The sequence below is a fragment of the Terrapene carolina genome, unplaced genomic scaffold (assembly GCF_002925995.2).
Source record: "Terrapene carolina triunguis isolate 2854851 unplaced genomic scaffold, T_m_triunguis-2.0 Scaffold695, whole genome shotgun sequence".
NCBI lineage: Eukaryota > Metazoa > Chordata > Testudines > Emydidae > Terrapene > Terrapene triunguis.
This window is the reverse complement of record NW_020665046.1, coordinates 1,172,716-1,181,625: the sequence shown is the minus strand read 5'-3', so window position 1 is coordinate 1,181,625 and position 8,910 is coordinate 1,172,716. Positions and strand designations below refer to the sequence as shown.

Here is an 8,910-nt window from a genome sequence, read left to right as displayed (position 1 = left end):
TTTTTTTTTTTTTTTTTTTTTTTACAATAAATAAATGTGGCAACTCCATCATGGCAGTGGGGAGCACAGGCCACTGAGGTGGGAGAATGTCCTGCAGCCTCCCCCACCCCTTGGGACAGGGACTTGGCAGATAGGCTGAATCTGACCCTGACACAGCACAAGGGCCATGCCTGCCACAGAAACACCCTGGGGCCCTGCCCCTTTTGTGCCAAGCACACCAGGTGTGGGCAAGGAGGCTCAGCCTGGCAGCAGGAGGGACTTAGTGTGGAGGGATCCAGATGGGGACAAGAGGGTTATGTGTGGGGCAGTCTGGATGCAGGCAGCTCAGTGGGGGATCTGGATTTACAGGGAGGTTCCAGGTGCAGGGGCAATGGGAGTCTGCAGGGGGCACCACGTGAAAGTGGTTGGAGTTCAGCGGGGTGGGGGGTTCATTTGGGTGGGGTTCCAGGTGTAGGTGGTTGGGGCTCAGTGGGGAGGATGTCTGGGGTGGCTCATCTGGGTGGTACAGACGCAGGGGAAGGGGGGCTTGTCAGGGTGAGGGTTTGATGGGCCTGCTTAATAGGCTGCTGTCAAGGGGATCCGCATGCTGGGCCCCTGCTTCCCCTATCCCCTTCTCTTCCCCATCCCACCCACTTCCTTCCCCACTGCCTCTTTCCCTTAGCCCCCCCGCTTCCCTCATCCCCTTCTCTTCCCCATCCCATGCCCCTTCTCCACTGCTCCATCTCCTCTCCAGGCTTGGAGGGCAGGGGGGAAACCGCCCCCCAGCACGAGCCGGCGGAGCGGGCTGGGAATGGGTTGCTCCACTTTCTGCTGCCCGGGGATTGCTGGGTGGGCCCGACCCCACACTCACGGGGTGGCAAGAAGTGGAGTGACCGGCTCCAGCCCACTCCGCACTACTCCCCTGGCTCCCAGCCCTGGGACTGGGGGGCAGGGGGGAATCACCCCCCAGCACTCACCGGCAGCGTGGAGTGGGCTGGGTCTGGGTCGCTCCGCTTCCTGCCGCTGGTGAGTGCAGGCCTGACCCTGCTGCAGTCCTCAGGGGAAGGGCTGGAGTGGGGGCGGGGCGGAGCAGGGGCGTGAAGAGTCAGGGCTGGGGCGGAGCAGGGGTGGGAAGGGGGAAGTGGGGTGGAGCAGGGGCGAGGGCTTTGGGGAAGAGACGGGGCGGGGCAGGGGCAGCTTTCCTGACCAGGTGAGTCTGCCAGGGGATCGGGCTGGCCAGGGCCCCTTCTGATTGTGGGCCTGGCGCCATGGCACCACTGGCGCCGCCATGGTACACCCTGTACTGACAAGGTGCAGATGTCTGCCAGCATGCAGCAGTGAGACATTGTCTGGGGAAATGATACTCAGGCTGCACAGTAAAATAGGTCCTACTGGAAATGCCACCCACTGCTAGTTAAGCCTTCCTGACCAAAAGGCCAGAGCCCTAGGATGGGCAGTAGGGGGACAGATAGACACGTCTAATCTCCTCGACCCATGTGCTCTTTAATTGGTCACAGTATCTCTCAGAAAACGGTTTCAGATCCTTTAGTTCTGCCATCTGAGCTATTGAGTGCCTTTACCTTTGTATGCCACTCAGGATCTACAGATGAGCAAGTGCTAGGTACATGCAGAGGACGGGGAAGGGGTGGGAAGAGGCGGGGAAGGGGCGGGGCCTCATGGACTAGACGAGCAGTCTGAAGTCTGAAGTTCAGCATGTATGATTCTTTGCTGTGAGTAGTTGGGAAGAATGTTGGTTAAAAATGGCAACCTATTTTGTATGAATAGTTACTTTAAAAAGTTCCTGCCATTACAGCCGTGTTGATAGACTGTTAGTGTAGATCATCCTCAGTGTTACTGACCACATAAGGAATAGTTACAGGTTTTTATATTTTATTAAAACCCCTCTTTGCATTATAGTTTTAAAAAAGTTAGTACATTGACTTTTAATAGCATACTATAGGGGTCGGCAACCTTTCAGAAGTGGTGTGCCGAGTCTTCATTTATTCACTCTGATTTAAGGTTTCGTGTGCCAGTAATGCATTTTAATGGTTTTAGAAGGTCTCTTTCTATAAGTCTATAATATATAACTAAACTATTGTTGTATTTAAAGTAAATAAGGTTTTTAAATTGTTTAAGAAGCTTCATTTAAAATTTAATTAAAATGCAGAGCCCCCCATGCAATGTGAGTGCCACTGAAAATCAGCTCGCGTGTCGCAGGTTGCCTACCCCTGACATACTATATTACCTTCATTTTTTTCATTTTTGACTATACTTTTGTATCGTTGTATGAAAAGGTTTCAGTTATGCGGCCCTCGGGCCAATGTACTAGTCCTCATGTGGCCCTCGTGGTGATTTGAGTTTGAGATCCCTGCTCTAAGAGAAGTGACATGGACTAGCCTGGCCTAGGATTCCACAACCGCCGCGTGAAGGCCTTCTGGGGTAGCCTCAGTGACTCCCTGCTATTGAATAGTGTCTGCTTAAACCTCCTGTGAGATGTTACACTACACAGGTTTGGGAAGCACCTCACTACCATGGGTGTGAGGAAGTCTTGTCTATGCCTGCCAGGGTCAGCTTCCCAACGCTATCCGGCTCTGGCAACACAAGCACTGCCATCCCCCACGCCCTCCAAATGTCTCCCTGGAGTTCTCCCGCCCTGGTTCACTGTACGCTGAGGGCACGTCTTCACTACCCGCCGATCCGGCGGGTAGCAATCGGTCTATCGGGGATCGACTTACCGCGTCTAGTGAAGACGCGATAAAATCGATCCCTGATGGCTCTACCGTCGACTCCGGAAATCCACCGCAGCAAGAGGCGGTAGCGGAGTCGACGGCGGCGCGGCAGCGGTCGACTTGCCGCCGTCCTCACAGCCAGGTAAGTCGACCTAAAATACGCCACTTCAGCTACGCTATTCACGTAGCTGAAGTTGCGTATCTTAGGTCGACCCCCCACTGTAGTGTAGACCTAGCCTGAGTTCTCAGGTGCTCTGTTCTCAAAGGAGCGGTACAGCCCAGCTTTGAGCGATACCATCAAACACCGCTCCTCTTACCACACGGCACTTAGGGAGCAGGTATAAGTTTACTTAACAAAGACAGAGATTCAAGTAACAGCAAGCAGAAAGATTGGTAACCAAGGGTTTACATATAAAATAAAATCGTAACTCGCATACTAGAGCCTAAACTTAACTCCCAAGGCATTGTTGTGTTAGAGAGAGCAAAATCCTTCCAGCGTTTTACAGCCAGGCGTGGCTGGGATCTTCTGTTTGTGGGACAAGTCATGGTGTCTTCTCGCCTCCACAGTGGAAAGATGCAGGATTACTGTACAGTTATAGTCCAAAAATCCATTGGCTTCATTTGCCAATTGGATAGCCGCAGCTGCTTGTGTTTTCCTGTCTAGGATCTCCCCTGGAGACTTTGCGGTCACTTGGTTAGCATTTGGCCCAGACTGTACATGTATACTGCACAATGGGCACCTAATATTCAAAGACCTCACATGACAGCCTTTGGCAAACTATTACAGAGAGACCAGACTCCCTGCAACCTTTATGCACCCTGTGCCCTGGGCCAGTTGGTCCCAAGAGCTCCCTGAGTCACAGTATGAGCTGTGCTGATTTAATTCCCCATCAGTAGAGTTTGTGCTACTAGAGCTTCCTATCCAAGGTCAGAATGGGAGGCTGCACCTCAGCAAACTACTCATCAGAGAAAACAATGAGCCAGGTTCATCTCTGTCCTAGTGCTGGCTGGGGCAGAGAGGAGGGTGTATACACCCCCTATCTGGTAGCTGCAGGGGTCAGGGCAGCCCTCAGTGCAGGCTGTGTGGATGGGGGGTTATGCCTCTGCTATGGTCTGCTTTGTGCCGGGCAAGCTGGAGCTAAGCATCCCAGGGCAACACTGAATAGGGCCCACTTGCTTCACCTTCCATCCCCCCAAATTTAGCGAACTCTGTGCCACATTACTGAAATGCAGACACCTCTGGGGTAAAGGTCAGTGGTGAACTTGCAGGCAGCAAGCTGAATACCAGTTAGGAGGCTAGAAAGTTTGGACAAGGAGGCCAGGGTGAACCACTACTCATAGGAGAAATGCTGAGAAATAAATATATTTTTCAAGACACTGTCAATGTAATCTGTTTTAGTCCTTTTCCAAAATGAGCTAAAAGTCGTTCCAGGGCCTTCACCGGCCTGAATCCTCATGGCAGTTTTTGTGGCTTTGCAAATGCTTTCCTATTTGTTATGATTTTGCTGTGTGACATGCCCTCAGGAGGTGAAACTGGCTGTAGAGGGGAAATAAGGAAACTGACTAGACACAGAAAAAATAGAGGAGGTGGGAACCTCTTCTCTAAACTGCTACAGTAACTTCATGTGTTCCTTTTAACAGTAGCAGGCTAAATACACTGTAGGCCCAAGTGACTTTTTTAAGTGAGGGATCCCTTTCGTGTAAGGTGGGGCAGTTATTTATGGTCTCATTCACAAGACACAACAGATGGCTGTGCTGGATTCCACGCAATTTGTGCAGGCCTCTGCAGGATTTGAACATGCTTCTGGGAAATCTAGATCTGATGCTTACTCCACTCCGCTATCTCCTCTGCCTAAACAAACCTCAAAGCCACCTCTTGTTTTCCTGCTGAAAGGTGCCAGCTTAACCCAGGAGGCCAAGGCTTTTTCTCCACCAAATAGGTAGAGCCAGGGCAGCTTCTTGCACTGCCTTTTATAGAGACCATCTAGAGGGCAGGGAGGGTGTCGATTGGTCTCCATGGCCCATTTAGACCTTGACATCTCTGCTGAGACTGCCGGTAAGAAGGCAATTGGTTCCATCTGGGGAGGTGGCTAGGAGACATGCCACCTGTCTATAGGGAATTGGACTCATCGCAAACTGTAAGGGCTTCCTTTGATTTCCAACATAAATCCAACTTTTCCCTTGACATTAAGAGGGATGGGCACTTTTGTCTGTCTATATTTATCTATGATGTCTCTATCAAAGTGTCAGGTACAGACTGCGGGGTGGTTACAATTAGTTTAGAATGCAGTGAAGCATGTTAACAATGGGTTTCTTCTGCTATTGTAAAAAGAACAGGAGTACTTGTGGCACCTTAGAGACTAACAAATCTATTTGAGCATAAGCTTTCGTGGGCTAAAACCCACTGCATCGGATGCATACAGTGGAAAATACAGTAGGTAGATAGATAGATAGATACACAGAGAGAACATGCAACAATGAGTGTTACCATACACACTATAACGAGAGTGATCAGTTAAGGTGAGCTATTACCAGCAGGAGAGGAAAAAAAAACTTTTTCTAGTGGTAATCAAAATGGCCCATTTCCAGCAGTTGACAAGAAGGTGTGAGGACCCGTAGGGGGGAAAAATAAACATGGGGAAATAGTTTTACTTTGTGTAATGACCCATCCACTCCCAGTCTTTATTCAAGCCTAATTTAATGGTGTCCAATTTGCAAATTAATTCAAATTCAGCAGTCTCTCGTTGGAGTCTGTTTTTGAAGTTTTTGTTGTTGTAATATTGCGACTTTTAGGTCTGTAATCGAGTGACCAGGGAGATTGAAGTGTTCTCCAACTGGTTTTTGAATGTTATAACTATTGTGTACTTATTCACTTCGGTGTCTCTGAAATTCTTCACAATCTCCTCTAGTCCTGGCTAATCTAAATCATTGTCATCCTGCAAATATTGCTACCTCACTGTTCACTCCCTTTTCCAGCTCCAACAATATTTTTCATGTTGAGAATAATATTCCCAAGTCATAACCTTTGTCCCTCTTAGCCAAAACGGGATCAGATCCCAGGTAGGAGCATTTCTTCATCTTGTCACTCAAAGGTGAGGATTAGCATTTAAATGTAGCTAGCCTTTTAAGTGCAGATGACTAAAATGGCCAGCCTGTCCCTAGGACAGCATGATGCAGATCTGGCAAGTGCCTTTATGTGTTAAATTCCTTCCTTCCCTCAGTATCTGTTCCCCTTCCCCTGCTAGCCAGCAGCCTCCTAATCTAGTGCTCCGCTGACAGCGCTAGCTCTAACTGCAGTAATGTAACTAGGGCCCAAACCAAAACCTCTCGGTTTGAATGAAAAGGGATTGATAAAATCTAATATGACTAGAAATATTTTAAGATGGCTTTTGACTGTGACCCTTCTCCAGATCCTAGTGTCGCATGAGCACCAGGCCTTTTAGTGGTCAGTGGCAGTTACCATCTTTGCCACTCAAGTTTAGGGATTTGCAAAGTAAAAAGTTGACATTGATTTCTGTGCATTGTTCTCTTGTTTCCCTAGTAGCTCCAGCAACTGTAGGAACAGTCATTAGCGCGGGTGACTGGGAGTCAGAATTCTGGGCTCTGTTCCAAGTTCTGCCACATATATTTGCTGCTTATATTTTGTCGAACTCATAGATTGCAGGGCTGTGTTAACAAATTGTCTGTAAAATGGGCGGGGGCTGCAGAGGTCTAAAGTGATGGCAATTGTGGATCAATCAGAGAGAAAAACAAACCTTGTAGCATGCCAAGGATATTGTCTCAGTAACTCTGGGCATGCACAAGCCAAGTTATGAAGCTGCCAGTAGCCGCTGAGTGGGTAGAAATCCTTTGCATAGGCAGTCATAAACTGTTAGTAACCTCTACTCTAGAGTTGGACTTAACCCTTAGAATATTGGTAGTTTTCAGCTTCTCATCCTGATGGCTACTTAAAAGCATGTGTGTTTGCCTCATCCGGAGCATTAATTTCCAGCTGAAACAGGACGTGGAAGTGTTCTACCAAGTTAAAGTGTCCAGCAACAAAAATAACTAAGTGTTTTAGGATGATCTCAATTAAGTCCCTTTCCTCCGACCTGTCTCAGACAGGAAGTGTGCTGAACAGAAGCAATCTACCGACATCAGTGCAAAATCAACACAACAATATTTTGTTGCTGAGCACAAAGCTCCAAAGGGTTTTAAACCAATACCTTAGTCTGAATTGATCGAGCTGCCTTGAACTGTTAAGAGTTTGGGAGTTCAAGGACTAGAAATTACATTTAGCCATAGTTCCAGACTGGCTATATTAGGTCTTGGACCAGTGCCACGAAAGCACTGCTAGTCCAAGGGTCCAGTGAAAGTTGACCTGCCAGGGCTACAAATCAAGGCTGCATGCCATTCGAGATCACATCTTTTCAATGGTGTTCGACAGGTGATTCGTAGCCCTGGTAGTTCATGAGAACAGACTTACAGCAGGGCTTTCCGGTTCCCATTGTCCCTCTCTGTCCCTGTTCGGTTCTGCCCGGGGTTAGTGGGTGGCAGCTGTCTCCAATGGCTAGTGCTCGAAAACAAAGTGGTGCTACGCATGGAGCTACTCTAGGCCCCGTTTCTTGCACAGTATTAGCTGTTAATCTGCAGCTCTCGGAAAGGGGCTACGTCCTGGTGTTGACCTGGGGATTAAAGAGGAATATGGTCAGAATGGTGCTGCCCACTTCTCACCCGTCGGTGTCCCTGCTAAATGCTCACTGTGTAACTTCTTGCTGGTCGCACTAAACGTCTCCATGCTTGTCTCTGCATAGGCCTCCTGCCCCAGAGAAAGCTGAGTCTTTCATGGTGCTGTTGTAGATGGTGAAAACTCTTCACAATTTCTGCTAAAATTTTCTCGGGCATGTGCTTGAAAATCAGGGCAAGGACCAAAAGAGTCTGGGCCCTGAAGCTGGCCTTTGAGGAGGCTGGGTGTGGACTGAGGTGCTTCTTGGGGTTGCTACGCACAGGGGTGTGTGAAGGCTGTGGGGCGAAGGGGATTGTTCGGAGCGTGGGTGCAGATGCTGCCCTGTGCTGCAGTGATTCAGCCGGGCTTGGGGCTCAGAGGCGAGTGCTCAGTCCCAAGAAGACTGAGTCTTTCTAGACTAGAGGAAGCAATGGAGAGAGCATGACTCTCTTGTTTGCGGGACTTTGCCCATTGCCTGGTAATGAGGGTCAGCACCAGGGAAGCTGCTTTGGCTCCCAGCTTCTTCAGACTGTTCCAGCTAGGAGCGATGATTGAGCACGGACACGCACGTCAAAAAGACCTTGTCCCAGTGACCCAGTCCTGGGCCGTACTGAAGTTAGATTCCTGCTGTGGGCCGTGCTTTCAGGCCAGCCAGGAAGTGCAGCTAGTGCAGAGCGTGTTTCATAGGGTATGTCCGTGCTGCAAATAAAAGGTGTGTTCTTAATGCTTGAATTCCACCTCAGGCTCCCTTACAGGTTTTAACTCCAGCTCCTAACCCAGTTAAAAGCCACGGGACTGTGTCCTTGCTGCTGTTGTAAGCCAGGTAAGCTAACCTGAGCTAAGGTCACACCTCTTGTTTGCAGTGTAGGCAGAGCCCTTGGCAGTGCAGATCCCAGAGCCCAGGTGCAGTCACTTACCAGGTGACACATCAGGTTTTAGATTTGCCCATACAAAGCTGCAAGTCTTCAGCGGGCCCTGACTGCTGGGGAGCAACTCTTGTGATGCCAGGACTGGTGTGGTCAGCTGAAGTTTGCTGTCCCCTGGCCGGTAGCAGGGAGTTCTCAGTGAGGCATCCTTGGCTGTGAACTCAGACATGTCTATGCACCCCCTTGTCAGATAGCGCCTGGGCTGGGGCCCATCAGGGTGCGCTGGTAGACTCCTCTACCATGGGGGTGTGGAGGGAGGAGGAGATGCTCATTCCTGGCCGGATGATGTGATTGTGTTTCTGCTCCTAGAGCCCTGGATAGGGGCTGTTCTGCATGAGCCATCAGGGCAGGATTCGAGGACTGACAGCCTCTGGGGTAACTTAGTGCAGGCAGGCCCAGAGCAGGGCTGGATTGCCAGGCGGGCGCTCCCCGATCTGAGCAAGAGGGGAAGGGTCTGGGAGTGGCAAATAACCACTGGACAGGATTCCTTGGGAGCCAGCCCTGGAATGACTTGTCTGTAACTCTGGGCTTGTGGGGGCAGGGGTGGAGGGGAGATAGGGAGTGAGCTGTG

The 8,910-nt window shown here is 49.9% G+C and overlaps 1 protein-coding gene across 1 annotated transcript in view; it reads left to right on the top strand.

Moving 5' to 3' along the window:
* The window catches only part of LOC112117196 (mitochondrial import inner membrane translocase subunit TIM16), a 176,483-nt gene that overhangs the window by 7,570 nt on the left and 160,003 nt on the right, over positions 1 to 8,910 (top strand). The gene's annotated exons all lie outside the window — the stretch shown is intronic.